Source organism: Montipora foliosa, chromosome 14 (genome assembly GCF_036669935.1).
Source record: "Montipora foliosa isolate CH-2021 chromosome 14, ASM3666993v2, whole genome shotgun sequence".
NCBI lineage: Eukaryota > Metazoa > Cnidaria > Anthozoa > Scleractinia > Acroporidae > Montipora > Montipora foliosa.
Window position 1 is genome coordinate 22,185,901 of NC_090882.1, and position 12,500 is coordinate 22,198,400.

The window sequence follows — 12,500 nt, forward strand, 5'->3', positions numbered from 1 at the left end:
AAAGTAATTGTACCAAAATGCCTAAAGATATTAGTCTCTACATGGGATTGTATAATAATAATTATACAGTCCCAGGTACCAGGACTTTGTAGTAACTGTTCCCTTAACTCGCAATACACCTCTTCTTGGTCCCCAACCACAGGGTCTTGCACCCCAAGCACGGCAGAGACTTTTGCAATCTGCTTGGGATGTCTGTGTCAACAGCACTTTAGAGAGATCTGGTTTGCTCCCAGGGAACATTATGGTCTAACCAAATCTTGTTTTTTCCTAGTGAGAATAGGATTATCTGGATTAACATGCCACACATAGGCGAGAAAGGCGAACAATTAACAAAATCCTTGGTTCACAAGCTCCGCAGATGTATACCACCCTCCAAAAATGTTTTATTTCGGATTCTCCCTAGAACAAACAAGATCTCGTTTTATACCAACACAAAGGACAAAACTCCGCTATTAAGTAAATCTAATCTTGTTTATCAATTTACTTGCCCTTGCTGTAATTCTAGTTACATAGGAAAAACTGAGCGCACCTTGTACGAACGCACAACGGAACATGCCCGAGACAAGGACAGTGCTATTTGTTACCATCTAGATAATTGTGAAAAATACCAACACCTTTTGTCACTTTCTAATTTCCCTTGTAATAATTCCATCCTTGTTAACACTAAGGAATTCTACTTGAATACAGTCAGGGACAATACCAGCATAATTGACATGGACAACAACTGGAATATTCTTGTATTTAAAGACGCTTTCTATATAAAAACTAAGCAGTCTGCAATTAACTCTGGCTTAAAAGCTAGCCGCGAACTATTATTATTTAAATAAGTCCCCTGCATTTAAATCACACGCTCTGTAAACCTTGATTTGCCTGATGATGATTTTGAAGTAAATCGAAATATAGCAACAACATCTGTACAACTCTGGTGAATATCACCATGAAATTGACTTTGTTCGGGCTGTCTTTTGTACTTTATTATTTGAAGTTGTCAGCTGGTCCCGGATTAAGCATACTATATATACAAGAATAAGAATAAGCTGATAAAAACTAAGATACACTAAGAGCTATATACAATAAGAGTATTCCTTAATCGCGAATAAGTTAGTTTACTTTTTACAATGTAGATTACCAAAATCAACATCTCTGATAACGTTCAACTTACGACTCGATCAAATAAAACCTTTCAGGTATCCTACATTGTGACATGCAGGCAGTGAGAGGTTCCATAAGATTGCTCCCCTGTAGGATATAGAGAGCGTCATGATATTTGATTTGAGGCGTGGAATGGTGAGAAGATAGCTATTTCTTAAATTGTACGAAGAAGATGATTTTGCGTTATGTGCTGACATGCAGGGTGGCGATTCATTATGGTACACTTTATACATCAGCTTCAGAATGGAATATTTATATCTAATTCTTAAAGTGCCCCATTTTGCGAAAGTAAAGACTTCCGCCAATGGTAAGTCTTTCAGAGGGTTGAAAATTATCCTTGCTGCCCTGCAGTGTAACTTTTCAATTGAGTCAAAGTCACCTTGACGGTTCATGCCTCCCCATACGGCTATGTCATAGGTTACTGCCGGAATTATAACCTTAAAATACAAATCTAAAAGAACCTGTTTTGGCAAAAACCTACACTTGTAAATAAGACTCAGTTTATTTAAAAAGCTCTTCTTCATGTCAGCAACATGTGCATACAAACTCAGTTTATCATCAATGACCACACCTTGCAATCGACTGTGCTTCCCCCAATTTAAACTATTTCCACTGAGAGATATAAGGGGGAAGGGTCCAATAAAGTTCCCTCTATAGATTATCATACATTCAGACTTTTTAAGATGGGGAATCAGCTTATTTTTAGCGTACCAAGCATATAGTTCACTTAGGGCTTGGTTGAGAGCAGCCGACACTTCATCAATACTTTTTCCGATACAGAACATGGTAGTATCGTCTCCAAACATGTAGACAGTCGCAGACTGAACAAACTCCACAAGATCACTTGTATATAAAACAAATAAGGTGGGGCCGAGGACACTGCCTTGGGGGACCCCAGAAATGACTGGGCTGGTGCTTGATCGATGTCCGTTCAAGACTGTGTACTGTGTTCTAGTCATCAAATAGTTTGTTAGCCATGCAAATAAGGGGCCACGTATTCCAAGATTGTACTGAAGCTTACTCAATAAAATGTCGCGATTAACACAGTCAAAAGCCTTCTTAAAATCTATAAATGCAACACCGACAACAAGACCGGAGTCTACGGCCTGTCTCCAAGTTTCTGTTAAGGTTACTTCCCACCTTCAGGTGCCAAAAAAATCGGGTTTTTTTTAATTTGACAGAATTTAAGCCAGTCATTTTATCTAGCGTTTACAAAAGGAAAATGTTAAAAATCTCAAAAAGCGGCCAAGTTATTTAGAAAAAAGGTATTTTCAAATGAAGTTAATAAACTACGAAGGTGTCATAATCTTGTCAACTGGCGAGACCCCTTGGGGAAATTTTCGCGGCAAAAGCTCATCGCTTGTATTCATGTTATTTGCATATTTTTATTTACATCACATACTTGAAAAAATTCCCATGTGGAAGCTCTTCACGCTAATAACTCTTATGGAAAAATCAAAAGCAGAAAAAAGTTCTTGGGTAAAGAAAAGAAAAAAAACCGGCCCAAAGAAGAAAGAAATATCTCCATTTTGCCAAAGAAAGATCTAACCTAAATTTTTGCTTGTGATAAAACCTAAATTTGTCATACATAAGGTTAAAATGAGGTTCCTTTACAATACGTTTGCTAGCCTTGATACAAAAACATAAGCAATCGCCTCGAAGCGTAATTTTCAAATCATGAAATCATGAAACCTACCCAAGGGAACTCATTTAAGCAATAAGGGCATTTCTTAAGCTGTCCGTCGATTCGCTACTAGTAACGTCTTGTTTTTCAGCGGCACGTTTTCCGCCTTTGACCTTTTTAGCACGGGTTTTGCCTTTGCCTTTGGTGTCTTTGCCCATTGTATTGCGTCGACGTCCTGAATTTCACTCGACTGAGCGATATAAAAATCGTGATTGCAATGCAATGCTTTTCCCGGGAAATCTTGATCTATTGTCACAGACGCTAGGAGGTCCTGTTGTTCCATTGGTTTGCGGTTTTATCAGGCGAGATAATCTCCAGGCGTGGCCCTAGTTGTTTACGAACCTTTACAAGCGAAAATCTCGCATATGATTTTGGGAGGAATACATCCACTTTGACCGAATTTATAGGGTATGCAGATTCGGCGGATTGTCGTGAAATTTCGCCACAACATTCCAGAGATAATGACAAACAAAAGTGTCGGGAAATTTTGATGTTTAAAATATTTTTCGCCAATAAGTTCGGAAGTTTTGGGTGAAAACGAAGAAAACCACTGCGTTCATTAAATATCATTCAATATCACATAACCCTCTTTGCGTCGCATAAAATACTGCTTTGGACCATCACATCGGGTGAATACAACAGACAAAGTAAACGAGATTAATTTGCAAATTGAGTCAGGAATTTGTTCGAAAAAATTGACGAAAATTAGATGACACGGATAGCAGATAGCATCGAACAATTGAAAAGCATACAATACGACTTATGAAGAGATCGTGAGTGACTTTGAAATTCTATCAGAGGATGTGACGAATTTGCCGGTACTCCATTTTCGGAAAGGTTGGACTGTGCGTAAAGTGAACATCCGAGGAAGTGTTACATGTAATTGAATAGATAAGAAAGACTTCTTGTCATTGGTTAACTTACGCACTGTTCTGTGGTTGATATGATCTCTGAAAACAATTTGATGATTGGCCGAAAAGCGGAATCACTCCGCAGAAGAGGAAACTACAAATAAAATATAAATAAAAAAATTACGAGTAAAACACATGCACAAGTGGAAGTTTAGGAAATTGTACTCTAAACTTGAAATTTCAGACATTTGGGGTCTTTGACTTTTCCAAACCTGTTAATTACACAAGCTTCGTATGTACACGACATACGTAAATACTGTAGATGTCTTATCAGACAGAATGTTTCATATTACATTCCCAAGAGAATATCTGCGTTTGATGGAATCTCTGCATGTGTTTCGCGAAATCGAATGAAGTGTTCTTTCGGTCCATCACAGCAAACATATCAATGAGAAAATGTGCAAGAAAAGGAGATGAATTGCAGTTTGAAATAAACAACTACAATCAAAGAAAATTCGACGGTATACATGGAATTGAACAAATTGAAAACCTGATTGCACGATTTTAAGTTTATTACACCAGAGGACTGAGGACTGCTCACCAGTTTAGTTTTTTTTTTAATACTCCTGGATTACACTAAACAAACAAATGATATAATAAATAAAGGAACACACAGGTATTCTCATAATTGGTGAAACCACTGAAAGGAGAAACATGCTCTTTAGGGACGTAAGAGAACATCGAAAACTCGACTTGCAACATAAGCTGGAGGCCTTTGACTGAAACCTCATCGATTCCTATGGGAACTTAAATGAGGCAACTAACTTCTTAACTTCGAAGGGGCTGTCACAATTTTTTTGATTGACCATCTATACACAGCATTCTTGTAAAGCAGGTTTATTAATTTCTCGGGGGTGGGGATAATTTATACATATCTTAATATTTTGCTTTATTTTATAAGGAATTTTGATACTTTTAGATTCCTGACTTGTCACCATGGCTGGTGGCCACGTTTTTCTGTGCTCCATCTTCTTTAAAAAGCCATCTATTCTTAAGTTCCCACGGTTCTTTCAGCTCTGGTCATGAAGGTATGTCTGTTGCAGAATACTCGCCAACTTTTCTTCTTCCCTTGTCATCATGGCAGGGTTTACGGCGCCATCTTGTTATCAACACTACTGGTAAGCACAAGTTTCTTTCCTCCAGAGTTAGTTATTATCCTAACTCAGTTAGCTGTTTCCACCATCTACGGCTAGTTCTAAGCAGAGATGTCCAGTTAAATCCTGGCCCCACTGCTTCAAGCTTAAGTTGCATCACGAACAATTCAAAGTTGAACTGTGTACTGTTGAACAGTCGCTCTCTTTGCAACAAAATAGTGGAATTCCAAGGTTTAGTTTATGGCAACAACTTGAACGTCGTCGCTGTTACTGAGACATGGCTCCATGATGGCTATTTTGATGGTGAAATATTATCTTCTTCTCTGTACACAATATTCCAAAAGGATAGAGGCGGCAATAAAAGGGGTGGTGGTGTTCTACTTGCTGTGAAACCAGACCTCTTGGCCTACAGAAGACCTGACCTTGAACCACAGAACTCTGAAATTCTCATGTGTGACTTTGTTTCCCCGAACAGCTTTAAAATAAATTTTCGCCTGTGTGACCGCCGAACTGTTCTTTACACTGTATTTATGGATTATTTTGAGTGTTTACTTAAAAATTTGCGTGAACCTACTGGTAGAATCTGCATTGTTAGCGATTTCAATATGCCTACCATTGACTGGGAATATGTTATTGACTTGAGCAACTCTACTGAGGGAGTCAAGTTTTGCAACCTGATCAACTCCCATTTTCTCACTCAAGTTGTGAAGGAACCTACTAGAATTTCACACTCTAGCAAGACTATTTTGGATCTGGTTTTTTATAATTATCCTGAAGAAATATTTGATGTTAACAATCTTAAACAGCTCCAATCGCTTGATGTTAACAAAGCTTCCCTTGGTCTTCCAAGTAAGTTATTGCAACTATGCATTAATGTTATGCAGATTATTTAATTTGTCCTTAGAGCTTGGGACATTTCCTGAAAAACAGAACGATGCAAATCTTGTCCCTATTCATAAATGTGAGTCAAAGACGATGCTTTCAAACTACCGTGGTATTTTGCTTCTTGATGTTCTATCTAAAATTGTGAAAAGACAAGTTTATAATGAGATCTTTGGTATTATTTGCCATCATCTTAAACACTGGCAGCATGGTTTCCTGCCAGGAAAATCCCCTGTGTCTCAACTATCCCAAGTCGTTAATCAACCTGCTGTTACTCTTGAGAGGAGACAACAAGTTCATATTATTTATCTAGATTTTTCTAAGGCTTTTGATCCTGTGTCTCACAAAAAGCTCCTATTTAAGCTTGAACGCCTTGGCATTGGCGGATCCTTGTTAGCTTGCTTTAGATCATATTTATCGGGTAGAAGACACAGAGTCGTGATAGATAACGAGTTGTCTGGTTTCCTCCCTGTAACATCTGGAGTCCCTCAAGGGCCAATTTTCGGGCCTTTACTGTTCTTGCTTTTTATCAATGATGTGCCCAATGCAATTTCAAAGGAAGTATCGTTACCCCTCTTTCCTGATGACTCAAAGTGTTTTTGGTTAACTCTTGGATGCAATGACAGCGAAAAATTGCAGGATGACTTGAATAAGTTATTCCAGTGGTCTTGTATTTGGGGTATGGAGTTCAATGCCAATAGGTGTAAAGTTTTAAAGGTGGCTCGTATCAGATCAATTGATGATAGGGACTATTACCTTGGTGGGATTAAGTTAGATCGTGTTGATGTTGAGAAAGACTTGCGGATTTTGGTTAGCCACTATTTAAGCTGGAATAATCACGTTGATGTTACTTCCTCGAAAGCTCAAAAAAGGCTTAACGTCCTTTACCAAACATGCAAGGACATCTATGATATGCGCACAAAGAAATTACTTTATATTGCTTGGGTTTGAATATGCTAGCATGATAATTATGGTCACCTCATACCAAACGAACCATCAACAATTTAGAACAAGTGCAACGCAGGGCCACAAGATTCATTCTTGGAAGCGATTATTCTAGGTACGAGTGCCTTAGTAAGTTAAATTTATTACCTTTGAAGTATCGCAGAGAAATTAACGATTTAGTTTTCTTTTTTTTTTTAAGTGTCTTAAGAATATACATAACTTAAAAATTTTCGATTACGTATCTTTTCGCTCTTGTACTAAACCGCTTAGAAATGTTGATCATTTAACGCTTGATGTTCCTTTCAGCAGTATTGACGTCTTTAAGAATTCGTTTCTTTGTTCGGATCTGTTGTCTGTAGAACGATTTACCACATAGTATAAGAGAATCAAATACCTTGTCAATCTTCCGTAAGAATTTGATAGCCTTTTATTATGATAACTTTAATGTAGAGTTTTTTTAACTTTACATTGTATTTTACCCAATCATCAGTCCATTCACGGTAACTTTTAAGATAATTTTATTACTTAATTAATTCTATAGGTTTATTTATGATGTAATAATAGGTGGCTTATTTTTAACGAGTCTGGTACTCTGTTTTAAGCCTACCTCAGATTGATTGTTTGATTGATTTGATTGTCAAATTTTTTAATTGCAAACCTGAAACTTGATTAAATTAGATATACCATATTTATTCACTTATAAGGCGCACTCGGTTATACGACACCCTAAACTTTTGAAGACGATTGTGACAAGTAAGCAAAATGAAAATTTCACCAAAATACCATGTTATAAGGCGCACCTAGAATTACGGGAAATTTTGTTGACCACGTCCGCTGTACTTACAGCAATTTGCTTCAAAAGTTACCAAAAAATCCGGTGCTTTCATTCTCAAAACAAAACCGAAAAAGTCACACATTACAAACAATAGCAAAAAAGTTGTCCTATCAGTGAAGGCGGATGGTGAGAAACTTCCACCGATTTTGATATTCAAAGGCGTTCGTCTGCTACGAATCGAGGTGCCCAGGAGAATGCAGGTTTCTGTACACAAGAAGGCCTGGATGGACGAAGAAGGTTTGTTGTTTACCAACATGTTCGCCGTAGCAGCATTAGAATATTTTTCCTAACTTATAGGAACCAAGGAGTGGATTCAGAAGAATCTTCGATTTATGCCTGAGCATCGACTTCTCGTCTGGGATTCCTTCCGAGCCGATTTAACGGATGCAGTTAACGATCTACTGGACAGACGAAACGTCGATGTTGCCATAAAGTCAATGATCAACGTTGTTTGTCTTTTGTTTATTCATTTACCGGTACTTATTTACATACTCATTTCAGTTTAGCATTAATTATTAGGGAAATTTGAAAAAGTTATATTTTGTTGTGCAAAAATACTTGGTTATCAGACGCACCCCGGGTTTTGCACAACTCGTGCAGACGTTGAGTTACAGCGTATAGGGAGAAATCGAGCCAGTCGAAAGTACCCCTCGGGTAATCCCAACTTCTTTTAATGTTGTTATTTGTTTAAACAACGTTTCTGAGCAAAATTCCTATTTCTTGCATCAATCCTTGTCTGAGCAGCATTTTTTTCCTCAGTTGATTTATTTTCGCCGTTGATAATCTCCGTATCTTGTTCCTAAGCAGTTTTCCTTTTCGAAAAGCGAAACTGCTCGACTACTTCAAATTTAGAGTTCAGTTGACGACAGCTTGTCCCACACACTGCGTTTCTCTAGATAACAAATACTTGTCGACAACTAAATGTCTAGTCTGTGGAGGCCCTTATGTTGGATCACCTTTTTTGCTAAACCTAATGATCTAATCTTTTTTAAATCAGCAGAACTCCAAAATTGGCTAGGTGATACACCTCTATTCCTATTTGAAAGGGTCCAGTTATCTTCACCTTTGGTTTCTTACATTCAATCTCGAATGCATGCCCAAGATCAAGATCAAGAGATCCTTCTTAATTGGTTGCAATACACAGTTGGGCTTTGCTGACGACACACAACTTTATGGAAGTTTCAAACCAGATGGCCAAGTCAGTCAAGATGCCGCAGTGGGGACTATGGAAAGGTATATTGCAGATATTCCAAGATGGATGATCCATGATAGACTCCTACTTGATGATGACAAAACTGAGGTGTTAAGTTGGAACTCAGTATCAGCTAAATAAGTTAGATGGCAGCAGCTGTGCAGTTACGTGCAGGTGCTTGGTTCCATGAAAAAATGTCTACACACATCACTTAGGCATGCAGCAGTGCATTCCTTCACTTGCATAATATCAGAAGAATTACGAACATTTTTTTGTGGACAGTTTGCGTTTAATACTGCATGCCCTTATTACTTCTCAGCATAATTATTGTAATAGCTTAACATATGGACTACCAAATGTGTAAATCTCCAAATTACAGCGTGTTCAAAATGCTGCTGCTATTATGGACATACCAAATTCTCACACACAACTCCAGCTCTCTACAAACGTCATTGGCTTCCCATTGCCTATGGCTATCGAATCAGGTTTTAAGATTTTAATTCTTACTTTTAAATCAATTCATGGATCAGCACCACCTTATCTCAGTAACTTGGTAAAGGTCAACCACAAGAAGAGCTCATACACATTACACTCAAATAATATCCTGTTATTAGCAGTTCCACACAAGATAATGCCCTCAACACTTGGTGGCAGATCTTTTACTTTTGCCGCTCCAGCTCCATGGAACAGCCTGCCTGCTGACCTGTGTGTTGTTATGACCCTCGGTGCTTTCAAAGGCAAACTTAAGACGTTTTTATTTAGGTCAGCATTTCATAACTATTTTCTGTTTATTAATATTTTTAACACATTTTTCTTCATGTTTCATTAATTGTTGTTAGCTTTATTGTACAGCACTATTGATCAGAACATGTAAATGGTGCTATATTATTATTATTATTATTATAATTATTATTATTATTATTATTATTATTATTGTTATTATTAAGATCTTTGAACCAGCTAAGATTGTTGTTTCCTGTGCTTCCTGATCGTTTCATGGCCTTTTAAAGGCCAGTTTGTTTAAAATGGGACATATTTTTCAGTGAATGCTTAACATAGCACAGACTATTCTGTTAGGAATATCTACATGTAGCTTTGAATCTTACTAGCAATGCAGAACGTTTCAGGAATCCCATTTCATTTTCGAACGATTCTACTAGCAATTGACATAATGAATCCCACATTAAATGAATTAATGGATAAGCAATATTGGTAAATTGTTTCCATGCGTGCATCAGTTGCAACTAAGTGAAAGATTGTGATCACTTCAGATCATAAAGAAATAGACGTAAAAGGAATGTGTGCCGACATAGTTACAAACTTTAATCAAAGTACAGAGAAAACAGCAGTTGGCGAGTAGGAAATGTTCAGATTTGATTTGATTACGCATGCATTACTTGTTCTTCTTATTAAACAATGAGTGACAGTAAAGACTTTAAGCTGATGAGACACTGTGATTCTCGATGCAACTGACCAAAGAACAGAAAGCAGTATAGTTCGATTAAACAACAACCAAATAATGAATTAGGATTGTCTCATTACCCTGCAATGTCCTCGTTGGAATGGGTCGAGCAGCAACAAGGATTCCAGCTACAAAATAATTAATATCAAAGGATTGCTTATGCCTGTGCGTGCGACAGTTACAACTGAATGACCATGACCGTTTTACAAATTAAACATAAAAGCAATACTAACAAACATGTACTTTCTAGCTTTAATTTAAAGTATAGAAAACACAACAGGAAGCAAGTAAAACGTAGTCAGAACTGGTTGATTACGCAAAAATTACTTCTTTATCTTACTAAGTTTTTCAAATATATAAGGGGCAAAATTACTGAACGCTGATTGGCTGAGACAGAGGGCATTTATTTGTTAATCATGAGGGCACAACGAGGGCACTTTTTGGTTAACAAGAATTAAGGCACACATGATCCTCAGGATTTATCACATGATCCTCAGGATTGGTTAACAACTGCTCAGCAAGAGCAAGGTTACAAGACAATCTTTCTTCCAGATTCTGACTCTGCATGATTTAAACATGAAATGCATTGAACTAAGGCAAAAATTTGGATTTAGAAGTGATACCAAGAGATCTCGAATACTGATCCAAAATAACTATTAAACATGAAAAAAAATATTAATAATTTCCTCCTCCATGCACATGACTCGAAATTTCACCACCATTTTTTAATTATTTAAAAAGAATTAAAAAACTTGTTGTCACTGACTAAAAAACTTATGTAAAAAGACGTTTCGGTCAAAATACTATGACCTTCTTCAGCATAAAATGGCTTACGAATACAAAATGAGTGCTTAAAAAAACCGTAGAAACGTCACTTGGGATTGCCAAGGCCCTTGTAAATGTCCGGAATGTAAACGTGTTCATTAATGGAATTAGGTTCGCGGATTGAATGCCACGCTTCTAAAAATAATCTTTTCCCCCATTGGGGACAACAACGGTCAATGACCTTGACGTCGTCAAGGTCAAAATCGTGATTATTCTCTACGCAATGTTGGGTTAATAAAGAATTGTTATCTCCTGTAAAAATCGCTCTTTTGTGTTCTCTTGTTCTAGATCTTAAGGCCCTTGATGTTTGACCGATATAAACTTTGTCACAGTTTTTACAATTAATTTTACAGATGACTCCTGTTGATAGCTCTTTACTAAATTTGTCTTTAGGTTTTCTTAAAGTGGAGCCGACGGTCATTGAGGAAACAGTTGTACTTTTACAGCTTTTGATAAATTGGTCGGTGAAACCGTTGATCTTTAGAGCGTCGACCACGTGTTGTACTTCAGATAATTTGTCTGCATCAGTAGAAGGGATGTTCTTTGCTCTGTCGAGGAGCGTTCTAGCTACTGAGCGCTTGTTTTGAGAAGGGTGTTGAGAGTTGAATTGAAGGTATTTGTCAGTGTGTGTGGCTTTCCTGTAGACGCTGGTTTTTATAGTTCCATCGGGATTCCTGGTTGTCATGGTGTCCAGAAATGCGATGGATCCGTCTTTCTCCTCTTCCACTGTAAATTTGATGTGTTGATTAATTGAGTTAAGGTGGGAGTGGAACTCTGTAAGATGTTCCCGAGCGATGCAGACATGGCTATCGTCAACGTATCTATACTACCACTTAGGAGGGTGGGGTGCGGTGATTAAAGCTCTCTCTTCAACGTGTTCCATGACTAAATTTGCCAAAATTGCGCTCACAGGTGAACCCATTGGGCAGCCGAAAATTTGTTTGTAGAAAGTGCCATCAACGATGGCAATGAAAGCGGGTCTTACTTCAATCCTGAAAAACAGCAAACCCTCGCGCCAACGCAACATGACAAGAGATGAACTCGAAACCTTAAAACGGTTATCCAAGGACACATCAGTTACCATCCTACCAGCAGATAAAGGACGTGCAGTTGTCGTGATGCACAGCAGCGACTACCAACAAAAAATTTCGGGCTTGTTGCAAGATCAGAACACTTACGCAAAGATTTCAGATCGACGCAGGAACCCCACTTTCAGTACAGAGAAATCCCTGAACGCCTTGCTCAAACAGATTAAAGGCCTAACATCAACCCATGACACCAACGTGCAGCAACTCAATGACAAACTTTATTACACACTCCGAAGCACTGACGCCACACCAGCTACCTTCTATGGACTGCCAAAAATACACAAACCGGAGGTTCTGCTAAGACCCATCACCACCTCTATTAACTGTCCTACTTACCAAGTTTCTAAACATCTAGTTTCTATCCTGAGCCCTTTACAAAACTACAAGTATACTGTTACAAACAGTTGTGATTTTGTAAAGAAAGTTTCTA

At 37.8% G+C, this 12,500-nt stretch overlaps 1 protein-coding gene across 5 annotated transcripts in view; it reads right to left on the reverse strand.

Annotated features, from left to right (window-relative positions):
- Window positions 1-12,500, reverse strand: part of LOC137985148 (tetratricopeptide repeat protein 28-like) — a 49,937-nt gene that overhangs the window by 25,191 nt on the left and 12,246 nt on the right. For 3 of the 5 annotated variants that reach the window (XR_011119248.1, XM_068832648.1, XM_068832647.1), the window contains one exon: window positions 10,238-10,285. The gene's annotated coding sequence lies outside the window, so the exon portion shown is untranslated. Of the gene's footprint in view, window positions 1-9,646; window positions 10,286-12,318 lie in introns of those variants that run through there. The other 2 variants (XR_011119247.1, XR_011119249.1) reach the window with 2 other exon arrangements.